The sequence below is a fragment of the Opisthocomus hoazin genome, chromosome 1, assembly GCF_030867145.1.
Source record: "Opisthocomus hoazin isolate bOpiHoa1 chromosome 1, bOpiHoa1.hap1, whole genome shotgun sequence".
NCBI classification, from domain to species: domain Eukaryota; kingdom Metazoa; phylum Chordata; class Aves; order Opisthocomiformes; family Opisthocomidae; genus Opisthocomus; species Opisthocomus hoazin.
In genome coordinates, this window is record NC_134414.1 from 94,135,606 (window position 1) to 94,151,268 (window position 15,663).

General features: G+C 39.4%; 1 protein-coding gene across 1 annotated transcript in view; it reads left to right on the plus strand.

The window, feature by feature from the left end:
• POLA1 (DNA polymerase alpha 1, catalytic subunit) overlaps positions 1-15,663 on the plus strand; it is a 203,200-nt gene that overhangs the window by 59,888 nt on the left and 127,649 nt on the right. The window lies entirely within an intron of this gene.

The window sequence follows — 15,663 nt, forward strand, 5'->3', positions numbered from 1 at the left end:
TAGAGAGCTCGTTGTGTTTGTTTGAAATGGGTCATTAGGGTCTTGAAGCATTCTGGCTGTATAAAAATCTAATTGATTTTTTCCTGCCATGAAGGAGTTAATGAAGGATCACTTGTGGCTTTTAATTTTCAGCTAATTAAAAAGAGCGTCTGTTTTTGCCTTGGCACTCATAGTTAAAAGTGCCAAATATAGGATTTTTTGTGTGTGTGAGTTGAAGGGTGAGGAGGAGGGGGGAAAAGTTACATGTAAATCATTTAGCCATTAACCTAATGTGGTGGATTTATAAATCCTATTACTATAAGCCCTTTTCATTTCCACTGAGGCCTGACGTGTGCTTGATCCTGCTAATGTAAAATTCATTCTGTCTAAGTGATTACTGAAGTAAGACACTTTTAGTCAATTTTAATCAGATTGTGTGAAACTTGCTTGAACACTAATGTTAAGTAAGACATGGACACAGTTTGGCCATGTCTTAATTAGCCTTACAAATCAGTTAGACTAGGAATCAATCAGTGAGCTAAGTCTATGAACCTTTTGACACCTAATGCTTTCTGTGGGGAGAAAAAAAAAATCTACACTGAGGGCTGAAAATACAGGGCTTGGAAGCAAGATTAAGATTGTGATTTGGTGTTCTTGTTTTATAGTATGCTTGGCAGTCCCTCACAGTGTGCCAAGTCCTTTACGATGCAGCCCTCATCGGTGTTTCAGAGTTGAGGCCAGTGGGGTGCTTCCCGTAGTGCATCATAAATTCCTGTCTCCACAGCAGGAGCAGCAATTGGAGTATTTTTCTGAAGCTGCTTCTGCTCCAAGATACATCTGTTATTTTGGCAGAGCGGGGCAAGTGACAGCTTATCTTAAAGTGTTGTAACCTCCTTCTTACAAGCCTTCACTGGGAACTACTGACTTGGGTTCATGGGACATCTACGCTTCTTGGGTATAGTTGTCCCCGGTTTTTCTGTTGGGAGACATTAGTATGGAAGATGTCTGCCTCACAAGCCCCTCAGATATCGCTTGCTGTTGAGATTGGAGGTGGTTTTTGTGAAATGTCATTCTTTGAAAGACAAATAAAGAGTTTTCTGTTTTTAATGTTTCTCCTGGATCATTGCTTTTTAAGTAGGCTTGGCTGTGATGTGACCAATTGACCATGGACTTTCACTCCATGTTAGTTTACCCAGTTCTGAAGACATATTACTAGACAGTATCTTTACTATTCTCATCATGTAGAATTTCTGTATTGGTAACAACTTTTGGTATTTTCTTCTAATGAATAAACCATTTCCTTTTATTACCAAGATGCTCGGAAAACTTGTCATGTCCAGGGGGATCCCATAGAAGTGTGTGGTCATTTTGTTTTCCTACTGTTGCTTATGTCGTCTTCTGCAGCACAGTGAAAAACCTTAGGAGAAATGGATGCTTGCAGTATATGAAAATAAAAATCTTTGATACCAGAGACAGCAGATGTTCCCTCAAAGCAGGCAACATCTTTTGCAGAACTCCCAACTGCATGTGTGTTGTGGCATTCTGGGGGGCTTGACTCTGTAACCTGGTGGAAGACAGGCCCATTGTAAATGACCAGCTTAGACTGTTCTGCCATTGTAGAAGAATTACCTGCACAATGATTTTGTTTTTAAGCTTGAAAGTTCAGCCACCAGCAGTGTCAGCAAACCCTTTTCAAAAGTCACTCCAGAAGTCTGGATACGACCGGCTTTGTAAGTTTTTATTGCTCAACTTCCAGGCAATTTAAATGTCTTTTCTCCTCTAACCTGTTAAATTGCCTCTCTCTGTTAGGGTGAGTGTACCTCATTTAGTCAGATGCTACTTAGTTCATGCTATGACTGCAAGCACATGTGGAAGAGAGTGGGGAACATGTTTTTTGCTTGATCTGAATGCCTTTTTGTCTTCTGTTTTCTCTTTCGTACAGTTACTGTTGGTCTGCCAGGTGTGCCTTTTTGAATGAAAATGAGAAAATTCTTTAGTGTATAACTCTTACAGTGTGGTTGGGATGAGGCTCGTTTGAAAAGCTTTGAAATTAGATGTTAATTACCTTTCTCTTCTACTGGATAATCTTCTGTGCTTTAACCAAATAAGGATAATCTTCTATACTTTAATCAAATAAATATTCAAATACTTTGAATTTGCCATATTTCAGCTTTGTGACAGTCGTCTTATGTGATGGATTGTAGCAGTGCAACTGTTCATGAAAAGGGAGAACTGAAACAGAAAAATCATAGTAGCTTAGGTGGATGGGCCATCTGATCCGTTATAGATATGTAGCTAAATGTGGTTGATCTGAATAACCATACGGTGATGGGCTGGTAGATGAACCGTCAAGGTTCACTTCAGCCTTCCTTCCCCCCCCCTTGTTTTTTTCAGGTGGTAGCTGCCAGTATCATAAGATCATAGCTTGAGAAAGATGTAATAAAGTCCATTCTAGATAATATTTAAGGGTAATGTTTTTATTGATTTCGGTCACATTGTGGTTGGTTCTTGACTTTGTGTATCTTCTTCTAAATGTTTTTTTGTACATATGGTCAAAATAAATGTCTAGGTTGATAAATATGAAGGACTCCAGGTACCCTGCCTCAGAAAAGAACATGACCTGTAAAAGAGAACAGATGTCTCTTATCAGCCATAAGCATGTATGTTTCCTGGTAAAATCCTTCCAAATCTTTTGTTTTGCAGCTCATCAGGACATACTAAAATTAGTGTTACCTATGTCAGAAAGCGGCAGCATCACTGCAATGTGCTGGAAGTTGATGGGCAGGTGATTTTTTATTTTTTTTTTTTACCCAGCTGGTTGAATGTATTTTTTAGTAAGTAAAAATTTTAGTATTCTTGATTTTTTTCTTATGGGCACTTGGTGTTCTTCTGTTCTCTAAAGGGAATGTGCATGGGCTTTGTTCATGGTGTTTTGTCATTTTAATGGTAAGACTGATAGATTTTGTGTGTGTGTGTATTTACTGAAACACAGGAGGCTTTGTCTGAACATCAGGAAATGTTTTTTTACTGTGAGAGTGACTGAGCCCTGGCACAAGTTGCCCAGAGAGGTTGTGGAGTCCTCATCTTTGGAGATACTCAAAGGTGTCTGGACACAGTGCTAGGTAATCTGCTTTAGATGATCCTGCCCGAGCTGGGGGGTTGTACTAGATGACCTCAGAGGTCCCTTCAAACCTCAGCCAGCCTGTGATATTATGATGTTGCTTATATTTTTTTTTTTAGTTCAAACCAGATCTTAGAATACCAGAAAATTCCTACAGGTATTTCTATTCTTATAATGTATCCCTATCTTTCCTTCTGTTTTCGGGGTTGGTTGGTTGTGTTTTTGGGGGGCACCTGTAGTAATCAAAAGGCATTAAAAAGAAGCTTAGCAACATTTGTATCTATGATAGCAGTGGATGAAATCAAGCCACTGTCAACCAGTACTTGTGGTTGCATTATTATGTTGGCACTAAAACTTCTTTCAGGGCCCTGCAGGTCTCATTTCAGATATAATTCTAATGAGGATATTGAATGACTGGTGTGACAATAATGTAAATTAGTGCTGGTGCCTTCTATTTAAACTGAAAAGAGCAAGAGAGAGCTTTCAAAGAAGACTTCCTTGGCATATGAGTGAAAGCTGAGTTTTTTATTAATGATTCAAACTCCTGTAATAAGAAGTAAGAAAGCTTGTTAGCTGTGTTTTTAGATTAAACAAAACCTTTAGGTTGTGATGTTCTTTAACAGAGTTTGTGGGATGAAGAATTTAAATGAAAATTTCCGAAGTCAAAGACTGATTGAGTTAAAGTATGTAGCACAAAATCAATCCTGTCAAATTGTAGGGAAATAAGTGAGAGATTTATAAACATTGTTAATGTTTTAGAAATCTAGTTTTGTGCAAATGTGTTTTGAATTCTTCACAAATGAGATAACAGTAGGTCTAAATGACAAATTAAGGATTTAAAAAAATAATCAGCATGCCTATCTTGCAGTAATGGATTTATGGAGGTAGCATGCTTTAGTTGCATTTGTAATTAAGGTTTTTCCATCATTAGAATACAAATGTAGTCCTGTTGAGCAATATCATTTTAGGTGAATTATGTAGATTCAATGAGTGGCAAACTCCACTACTTTAATCCGATATGTGGCTAAAAGTCAGTATTTGGATTGGATTCCTAGAGGGTCACGTTGAAAGGTTAAATACATTTGTTTGTTTTCCTAGTCTTCATATTTTCATATTCTTTACAAGTAACAAACAAATCCATATCCTGTGGTATTATATAATGACAACTTAACAACTTGGCTTCATTAGTAATGAAGCCACACTGCTATTAATTTTGAAACTCTAAATACTGAAATGGGTGGGCTCTATGTGGTGTACTTAGCGACAGACTAATGCATAAAAGTAACTTCTGAAACTGTCATTTCTTTGCATGAGTTCATAGTCCTGAAAAATTAAATTGAATGCTTTGATAAGCCTCGAACTTTGTTCTGTTTCTGTAAACAGTGTAAGTGTCCTGGGTTGTGAGACAGGCTACAAATGGTATTAAAAATGCCCTAGACTGTAATTTCAGGTAATTGACCAATTGACCATTAACTGCTGAAATCTTGAAGGCTGATAATAAGGTGGTGCCTTTCAGGAATTTGTGTTTGCATGAAGCTCAGCTTTTCTCAATTGGACTACATTCAAAATTGTGTCATGGGGCGTGTTTCTGTTTCTACAGGAGCTCCATGACATCAAATATGGTTCCATCCTTAGCTCCTTTAAGTGTCTATAATATGTATATTATTGTGGATGTCTATGGATAGGCAACAGTTTCTATTGACATGGGCTCTTTTTTCCTCTGCGTTCTTAAAGGAAAAGTCAGGAGGGTGAAGTTGCCCCATCCCATCCTACAGTTCCTATTCCTGACTTACAGATGCAAGCCCTATTTAACAAGCAATTTAGGATTGTTAACTAGTAATTTTCTTTTGTAGTTAGTTTAAAAATAGCTAAAAACCTTAAATGAGCTCTTTTTAAAAAAAAAAAATTATTTCTACATTGAGATCGAAGTGTATGGTAGAAATTAGCCATACATCATCTGGTAGGCCAGTAGATTTTATTTCTGACATGCTTTGTAAATGCTTACTTTGTTTTTTTGGGGTCTTTTATGCCCTGAGGAGCTCCATCTTAATTTTTTTTTTTTCGTCAGACATATCTAGAGAATTCAGGAAGCCTATACTGAAGAGATAATCTGAAAAGACTGTGTCTAACTGATGGGCTCTCAGGAGCTCTTTCCATCTGTATCCCAGCCAGCTTCATCAAGTGCTGTACAGAGGTCACACCAAACAAATAGGAAAAGTCACTGAGACTTCATGCTGTTAACCACGCGTGTTCCTCGTTGTCTTTTCACATCCTTGGAGCGATCACTAGGTCCTGCCTGAAGCAGGAAAGGTGAAGTGTGCTATGCAGAGTTGAAACTGTTTTCTTTCCCTGATACCACCTAAGAAGGCAGTTAAGAGCTGCCACAGGGGATAGTCTGAAGAGACTGTGTAGGAGCCACATCAATACAGGGCCTGGTGTTTGGACATATTGGAGATGGTACCTGCCCTGCTCCTACTTTTTCACTACCTTGATCGGTACCAAATGTGGTTGTGAGTTTCTGAGACTTGAGCGCTGGTAGTTGTTTAGTCCTGCATAGGTACCTTGGTAAAAATCTTCATTTGTTACAAGTGCTCATTTGATTCAGGTTTCATCGTTCTTTGGAATTGGAATTATCTTTGTTGATTTTTTTTCACTTATCTGTTGCAACCAGGAAAGGTGGCACGATGTCAAAGACTAAGGTTTCGCTGCTTGCAGCAACAGTTTTCCTGGTTTCCAGCACTTCATGTATATGCCCCTGCATGATGAAAAACTTCCTCTGTTACTTCTCTTTGCAGCAAGGTTCATTTTATAGCAGATTCTCTTTTTTCTTTTGCCTGTTTGGGCTGTTCTAAAGTGACTTTCTTTCACCACATGCTTTGTTTTTTTAAGTACAGTTGTGAACCCATTAGGCATTTGTATAGACCCGCTCCTCCACCTTTGGCGTTCAAGTAGCTCGGTTGAAACCTGAACATCTTAGGGTAGTTAGGACACTGAATGTACAGGAGCTTTTCCTTCCTTAATGAAAGAGGCTTACAACATATCAAGTCTGGAGCAGATTGTTTTGGTGGCTTTCAGAATGATTCTTATTTTGAGAATAGGGAGATGACCTAACTTAAAGGTGGCACCGAGTCACTCAGGGTGTGTGTCCATCAGGAGATGCTGTGTTCTGTCAGACTTGGCTCTATGTGAGACTCAAAATTGCATGCACCGAGTTCCCTTAGTTGAGGGATAAGCATGTTTTTACATTACTTGATTCTTAAAATGGTACCTGTAAAACACAATCTAAGCTATTTACTCTTAACTGTAAAGAGTATGTAAGGACAGATCTTTGTGGATCACAGACTCATAGAATAGCTGAGGTTGCGAGGCACCTCTCAAGATTTAGTTCAATCTTCCTTGCTCAGCTAGAGCAGGTTGGTCAAGACCATGTCCAGTTGGGAACTGAATGTCTCCAAGCATGGAGACTCCACAGCCTCTCTGGGCAATCTGCAATCCTTACAGTAAAAAAGCTTTTTCTTGTATTTAAACAATGAAAGACTTTGTATTTCAAGGGAATTTTTTGTATTCAATTTATGCCTATTCCTTCTTGTCTTTTCACTAGGCACCAATGAGGAGAGTCTGCCACAGTCATCTTTACTCCCACCTATCAGATATATATATACACACAGTGGTAAGGCCCTCCCGCAAGTCTTCTCTCCTCTAGGCTGAGCAGTCCCAGCTCTCTCAGCCTCTCCTCACATGGCAGATGGTCCACGCCCTGTAATTATCTTTGTGGTCTTGCAGTGGACTTGCTCCTTTTCTTGCTCCCTTTCTCATACAGAGGAGCTCAGCGGAACGCAGCACTCCACGTGTCTCACCAGGGCTGCGTAAAGTGGCAAGGACCACCTCCCTTGAACCTGCTGGCAGTGCTCTGCCTCATGCAGCCCAGGGTACCCATGGCCGTCTTTGCCACAAGGGTACATCGTTGGCTCTTGTCGAACTTCGTGTCTACCAGGATGACCAGGTCTCTTTCTGCAAAGATGCTTTCCAGTTGGTTGGTCCTAGAGTACATGGGGTTAGTCCAGTCTTGGTGCAGGACTTGTTATTTCCCTTTTTTGAACTCAATGAGATTTCTGTAGATCATGAGATCTCCAGCCTGTGAGGTCACTCTGAACAGCAGCACGCCCATCTGGTGTATCAGCCACTCCTCCTGGTTACGTACTGTCTGCAGACTTGCTGAGTGTGCGCTCTGTGCCATCGTCCAAGTCATTAACACAGACACTAAGCAGGACTGGACCCAGTATTGACCCCTGGGGTACGCCACTGAGGACTGGCCTCCACCTGAACTTTGGGCCACTGATCACAACACTCTGAACCCAGTAGTGCAGACGGCTTTCAGTCCATCTCGCTGTCCCCTTCCCTAGCCCATACTTTATCAGTTTGTCTTTGAGGATGCTACGGTAGACAGTGTTGAAAGCCTCACTTAAAAGTCAAGATCAACAGCAGCCGCTGCTCTTCCATTGTCCACCAAGCCAGTCGTCTCTTCATAGAAAGCTACCAGCTTGGTTAAGCATGATTTCCCCTTTGTAAATCCACACTGAACACTCCCGAGCACCTTCTTGTGCTTTGTGTGTCTGGAAAACAGTTGTCTTCACAATTAGTTGCTCCACCGCCTTTTCCCAGGGCTTGAGGCGAGGCCAACTAGCCTCTTGAGGATAGAGGTGATACTTACTTTCTTCCAGTCCTCAGGAACCTCCTGGGATCGTCATGTTTTCCAACATGTTTCCATGATCCAAATGAAGTTATAGCCCTATAACTGCATGCAGGCTTCTGATTCCTCCTCTTTGTTCTCCATGCCGTGGGTGTTAGTGCACAGGCCCATCAGAGAGGCACTCAGTCCTGCCAATGCCCTGAAAAAGTGCAAGAGCTTTCTCTAACACCATCCTGTAGGCAGTCCCTTACTTATGTGGATATGCTTGAAGATGGCCCCTTTTGGCCCAGTGTTGTTGATTACAATGCCGCACCCTTTTCTTCCCATCGTGGTTTTTGTGGGCATGCACTCCTGCCCCTGACAATCCTGGTTTAAAGCTCTCCTTACCAGGCCAGGCAGCCTTCTGGCACAGATCATTTTGTCCCATGTAGTCAGATGGATCCTGCCTTGTCCAAGCAATTCTTGGTCCTCAAAGGGAGGTCTGTGAACCTAAAAACTAAAACCCTGCCACTGGCACCAGCTATGCAACCATGGAGGATGAATTAGTATTGTTTAACTTTATAAAAACAACTGTCATGTTGTCTAAATATATCTAATTTAATGAAATAAAATTATATGCTTTATGAAAATCTTGCATGACATTTAAGAAATTAGGTAAGAGAACTTTCTTTGGAGGGTAATTAGAGGCTAAAATACTTTCCTGAATTTGAATAGATGTTGCTATGATAGACAGCCACTTAGTCATGATGAAAGAACAGTTTAGTTTTAAAGCAGTTCAAAACACTTACAAAGATTTTTGATGGACACAACCTTCACAAACAATCTATTCATTACCAAGACTAGCATGTCCTCTCATCTCCTGTAAAATTTCAGGATAATTTTCATTGAATATACCTGTATCTAGACAGAGGTTGCCTTGCTCTGTTCAGTATACGTATTGCAAAATGCCTATGGTTCTTCAAAGAAAAGCTGTGTTTTTCAGTAGAAGCCTTTTTTTGCTTTAAGAATACTCATCAGATGGCAAGTGTTTTCTGCTCTTTGGCACTGGCTTGTTTTCCCCCAGCCCTTCCATTTTCTCCAAGCACACAAGTTGTGGTTGTTACTTAGAAGATGCTGACTCGGAGAACCTAAGAAAAGTAATGCAGGTTCACTTCCTTCCAACTCCATACTCCCTTGCTGCCTTAAAGGGCCTTGCTTACAACACACCTTTCTTTTTGTAATTAAATTCTCTTTCACAGTTGGAAGATAAGGGAGGAATGCATTACGGAGTTTCAAGTCCCATTTTCTGCTTTTTACTCGAAGAAAACAAAAAAAAAGCGGGGATGAGATTTGATCCTCAAGGAATTTGTCATCATCTTGGATAGTGGACTGAGTTTATCCACTGCTAAAAAAATATATTTTATTCTTTAGACCATTAGCTTTATTTCTTTTTGTGGTTTACAGAAATACTTGATCTTTTTGAAAAACTGTCTTCCCTACTAATTCTGAGATCTATTCCCTGATTTCTCTAGGATTTCTGGCTATGAGAGTAACTTACCTGGGAGATGAGATAGCACTTACATTTCCATCACCTCAAGATTAAGAGACACGTTTATATATTTGAAAGATAATTTCTAAAACTGTAGTTCAACTTAGACCTGATGTGGTGGATGGTATGGTTATTCCTTCCTACTCAGGAACGGATTTTGATGTTGTTCGGTGGAAAATCTCTGTGCTCTGGTTTAAACCTTGACTGGATTCTGACTTGTCTCACCAAACAGGAAACCTTGGTTTATAAGTAATTCATTCTAATGATTTACTTGTCATTTTATTTTTTCTAGTGAGGGACTGATTCTCTATTGCTGAATGTATTAAACCAGTTCAGTTTGGGAAACAAAGCAAAATAAAGCTTTCCTGTCTAAATGTTTCTTCGTTTCACTGAAACAAATGCTGCTGTTTTCTCTGAGGAGGATATACTTGTCTGTATGCATTTAAATATTGAATAACTTAACACGTTTTCGTTTTATTAGGAAATGGTAAATGATGCTTGTTAAATTCTTGCTTATTAGAAGTGTTTTTACTTCTGGTTTGCGATATGGTTAGCTTTTGATGTAGTTGCAGTGTACTTGAAATGCACAAAAGGTTTTCTTATTAAGCACAGCTACCTTTGCGTCTTACAGTTAAGTACAAAATGTTCATCAAGCATAGATTTACTTAATGGATTTCGATTAAAAAAATATTCATAAAAGTTAATGAGCTGAAATTGGTTTGAGTACCATGTTCTTCAAGGGGTTTTAGGTGTTGTGGATCTTTTTTTTTTTTTCATGGAGTGAAACAGGGAAAAAATTTCCCTACTTCTTCATTCATTGTAGGTTTTCAGTTTTGAATGAGTTGGTCAGAAAAGAAGTAATTCCGTGGGTGTGCTGTCAGCCCTGGTGCTTCTCTAGGAACTGCCCCTGGTTCTGGTGTTCGGTGTCTCTGGAAGGAGCATTACTCACCCTGGAGGGTTAGGAGATGCCCATGCTGTACGGACATCTTTCTCAGCTAGTTATCCACCCAGACATCGTATTCTTACTGCTTCTGGGAACACGAAGTGGGGTCAGAACTGGGTCAGTTACCTTCTGTGCACTCAAGTGTTCAACTTTGTTGAGTACTCAGTTTCTCCACTTCCAAGATTTTAAATGAATTTACAAAACAGAAGGTTTTGCATGGGGTTTTTTTCTTTAACTTTTGTCCAAAGCTGTAGGAGTATATTTCACTGTTTTTTTCCCTTCATCTTAATGCCAAAATAATCCTTTCCAAAATAGACAGAATTTGTTTTAGTATAGCATGGTTCATAATATATTATGCAGAATAACCAATAATTGTACAACTTAGTAAGAAATTAATTCTAGTTTTCCTGTTCTCTTCAGCAAAACACACCACAAATACTTGAAATAGAGGTACTGTAGAATTTTAAAGATGTAATTGTTTGTGGCACCAAGGGAACATTGTGTTCAAGTTGTAATTTGATTCACATCATCTCCAGTGTTTTGCTGTCATCCTTGCATTCCTTGTCAAAATGTGACAAAGGTACACATGATTTTTGTTGTGTTCAGCATGTTTCTGTTGCTGCCTTTTTTGTGCGTCTTCTGTTTGTGAGGCAGAACATCCTGCCTTTTGTTGACATGTAAACATATATGACTGGATCTTTGTGTACATTGCTTCAGCCCTTGGAACCATTCTCCCTTTGGTTTTGGTGCACCATCCAATTCTAGTTTTATACACATCATATATTAAAGTTGTATTAATGTCTGTCAGCTTTTTTGGGTGGAGTATGGACAGTTAATTTCATTTTTTTGGGGGGGGAAAAAAAAACCTCGAAGGGAAAATTCTGACAGCGTTGGGGTGTATTTCTGATGCTGTTAACATTTCCTAAGAGTGTATATTTTTAGGAAGTGTACCTCTGAATGTATTGTCTAAGTAAAGCAAATAATCAATAAAAGGTCTTTGAAACAAACATATTTATTAACTAATTGAATCTGGTCATTCAGACTTCTCTAAATCAAGTCCATTGTCTAGTGAAAAGGCTATATTGTGATGCTTTGTTCCCTGTGCCTTCCATCTTTCTTTCACTTTTGGTTATGGCATATGTGCCTTTTTGTCCAGCAGTAGAAACCTTTTTTGAAAATCCTCCTTTTTTAGCAATATCTATTTGCAGCATCCTGTGGCTGTGGTTTATCAGTGCTAGGGGCTACTTACCACAAAATACTAGCAAAGCTAATGAATAGGTTGCAAAAATACAGAGGTTCAGAAATACTTCCTACGTGGTGTTACATACTGGAACACAGTTCTTCCTGCCCATTTGTTCCTCTGTGTCATGGGAAAGACTAGTCTAATAATAATTACTAAAGCTGATGACAATATTATTTTCTTACTATATTATATTCTTTACTGTGAGAGTGGTGAGGCACTGGCACAGGTTGCCCAGAGAAGCTGTGGATGCCCCCTCCCTGGCAGTGTTCAAGGTCAGTTTGGATGGGGCTTTGAGCACCCTGGTCTGGTGGAAGGTGTCCCTGCCCACGGCAGGGGGATTGGAACCAGATGGGCTTTAAGGTCCCTTCCAGCCCTTGCCATTCTATGATTCTGCTATATAATTGCACAGGTAAACAGCTGAGGTGCAATAAAATACCAGGTCTACGCTAGGTAAGTACAGGTAGTCTTCAAAAATACATTTTTTGCCAAGGCTCTAAGAGTGTTAGTTTTTCTTCTTCTGCAAAGTGAATGCATAAGTGATTTTTTTTTTTTTTTTTTTTTTTTTTTAAAATGCATCTTTGGTGCAGTATTTTTTGGTCAGTCTTTTCAGTCTGGTCTTGAGTCTCACTTTCTGTTCCTTCACATCTGTAGGCCCAGGAATCTACAGAAAATTTGTCTGTTTTTAGGAGATATCTTTGCATCAGCATGTTAGTTTTGTGCCCTATCCCATTGTGTTTTAACTCTGGTATCTTAGCTTGTTTTCATATGAGCATCCTCTTGTCAGAAGGTACTCTTTAGTGATTTTTAAATAAGGTATATTTAAAAATACTTTATGTAATCGATAATTGTAAAGCTGTTCTTTGTATATTTATTTATTTTTAATCATTCCCTTTCTTAAATCACATCCTCATTTAATTAAGTAATTAGTGAGCTGGAGTAGAATTAGGACAGAGAATTTTGCAGTTTGATTGCTTGTTTGCAATTACAACTTTTCAGTTTATATTGACTCGTGGTTCATGGGCGAGAGAATGTGTGTTGCTAGTCTTGCTTTTGCAAGAAAATAGTTAAAGCTAAATTTCACAGATGTTCACTGTGCTGAGAAGTTCACAGGTTTTTAGAAGTATATGTTTGCTGGGGGGGAGGGGGTACAGCTGTACAGATTGGTTGCCAGGCAATTAATTCTTCCTACTTGGATTGCTTGCAATAGGAGACAATCCAGCTCTCATGAGCAGTGCAATATTATTTGCAAAAGGAAACTACTGAGTAACAATTTTTCTATTCTCTTCCTTCTTTCTTCTGTCTTCCCAGCATCACTATAAACCTCCCTTCCTTTGCTGTGCATTTCTGAGAAACTGCTAATGATTGATATGATAGCAGTGCTGTCACTCTTTTTAACCAAAAAAAAAAAAGTCATTTTTATTCTAGGTATTTTAATAGAGTCCCATTAAGGATGTATTGCTGACTGAAACACTGGCATGAAGGGCTCTCACTGAGCTGAGCCCAGGAATTAAGAAGTCAGGAAATCGGCTGTTGCATTGCAAAAGAACCTTGTGTGACACAGTATCTCCTGATTGGGGGGATCATTACTGCTATTATGACTCGACTTGCGTAGGAATTTTAAATTTCATCTGAATGTCAGTAATAACCCTCTTAGCAAATTATCCTGAATAAAATCACGAAGGCATTTTATATAATAGGTTTTGAATTACTGGATAGATTTGCTAATTAAATACTCTTTGTTCTGCTGCAGTTGACATTACAGGGTAAGATCTTGAACAATTATTCTCAACAGCTGTACTTTGTTAAGGGAAAAATTAACTACAAAGTTTATTTTTTTTTCTACACTTGAAGTTGGCAGATTTTTGAAATGTGCTTGAAAAAAATTCCATCATCCAATTGGTAATGAGAAGATAAATATGCAGGTGTTGCTGTGAAATCAGATAACTACTGACTGCCTTATTAATGAATTTAGCAAGCCTTTATAACCTTCTGTTTTGTAGCTGTTGGCACTTACTAGTGATCTCCTGTCAGAATGGGTAGCACTAGCATATGCCAGTCACTTGATGAAGCTAACTTGTCTGTGACCCTCTTGTTATTACCTACATCTATTGCTGTCCTTGGAGACAGCTGAGAAATGGTCTTCGCACAGGCAAACATTGTTTTTTTTAGTAGGGGGTAATCCTATTTGAAAAAATAATAATGTTATCTTTTAGCTATTAATAGATAGCATTATTTCAGAGAATGAAGTAGAAAATGCCAAAGATTCTCCAGGGAAGAAAGGTAGGCTTTCTTTTCTTTTACGTGTAAACTCTTCATTTCTCTGTCCGATTTTTAAATTTTGTTTCAGGGACTCCTGTTTGCTTTTAGAGTATTAGGGGAAAGGTGTAACGTTTCTCTGTAGGAGTTAGCTAATAGGTGAGAGAAAGGGGGGTGGGGTGGTGAATAAGCTGGAATTCTGATTACTGTGTATGAAATTTGATGTCATGTACCAGTGATACGTGTCTCTAGAATAATTTCAAAATTCCATGGAAAGGTGGTGGGGTGGTGCCATCTGAATCACTCACTAGGAGATGAATAGGAGTGGAATATCTTTTTTGATTTTCTGATTAAAATGGAATCAGGTGTGCCTGAGCACATACAGCCTAGAATGAATCTGCAGTTAAGACTCACCATTTTTCTGTTCTTCTTTGTCTACGTAGACGATTGAGGCCAGCTGAGCTTTTTGCAGTTTGGGACTTCAGTATAGTTCAGGCATCACGTTGTCTGACTACCTAGCTTGTAGCATCAGTGGGTCGTCTTTAAACCAACTGGCTGTTTTGAACTTGACCCAGAGAGTGTAAATCCATAGGTATCCGTATGTGCTTGGGGAATCACCCTGATAAGGGCATTCATTGTGAGTCAGCTGTGTCAGAGTAACAGTCGTGGTTTGGAACCTAACCTTTCCTTGAGTTCCTTGGAGGGAATGGTATATTATGTCTGCTTAGTTCATGTGTGCGTGGTTCAGGAGAGTGGGTCCATCCTTAGGTGCAGCGGTTTCTTTTTGAAGATGAAAGTGGCTAGTAAATGCGTCTGAACAGAAACTACATTGAAACAGAATGTTAAGTTCACAAAGTCAAGCATTGTGAAACCAAGAATGCTGGGGGAATACAGCTTTTGGTGCATAATTCTGTGGTGCATAATTTAATACAAACTGAAGAGTCGTAGTGGAGCCATCATACTTCGGTATTCGTCACTGTGGTTGTTTAAAGGTCCAGAAATATTAAGGAAACTTGCCATTAATGCTGAACGAATCTCAGTGTTGTCATCCTGTTCGTCTACCGTTATGTAGAGGTGGACATTTCACCTTTGTTTCAGAATTGCTTGTTGCAGTCGCAGTAGTTGATATCGTAACAGTCAAGACTGTTGGATTCATTTTAGGCTCCCTGGCCTTATGAAAGTAATGAGATTTCTCTCAAGATGGTCTTATTCCCACTGAGCATGGCCAGCTCTTCCCTGTGTGTCCTTTTTCTTTCCTCATGCTTGCTAATTTATACTGCTCAACTCCCTGTCACAGACTTCTTGACTAGAAGTCATAATTCTGCCTTTTTGGCAAAGGTGGTCAAGGAGTATTGCAATTTGATGTATGAAAAATAACAAAACTTAGACTAGGTTACTAAATTCAATATAAGCTGTTAAATTAGCGTGTTGCCTGACTGTCTTTGAAGCTAGAGTACCAAATTGTTTGGATTCACCTAATAAACTCTGATCTATCACTGCTGTAACAAGTGGTTCAAAGTAATCTTGTTTAAGAAAAGTACAAATATATACGGGTAGCAGGACTAGCTGAAAAAGAAACAAGGTTTATGCTGAGTGGGGACAGAAACCAGGGAACTGGGACTAACCAGGTGGAATCTGGAGCTGTGTGCCAGAGCACCAGAACGCTGATGACACGGGGAAACAGCGAATTCGGTGGAAATATGGCCAGGTGACTGAAGGAATGGACCAGATATTGATTCTCATGCAGCTGTGCAAACTTCACCAAGCCCTTGCTGCTGCAGCAGCCACACATCTTCTTCATTGAGCTAGTTCTGCTTTGTCTTTTCCGCACTACAGCTGTACCTGTGGCTTCAGATGATGCTCTTCCACCCCTTTCCACTGTGCTGACCAGCGTGGGAGATGG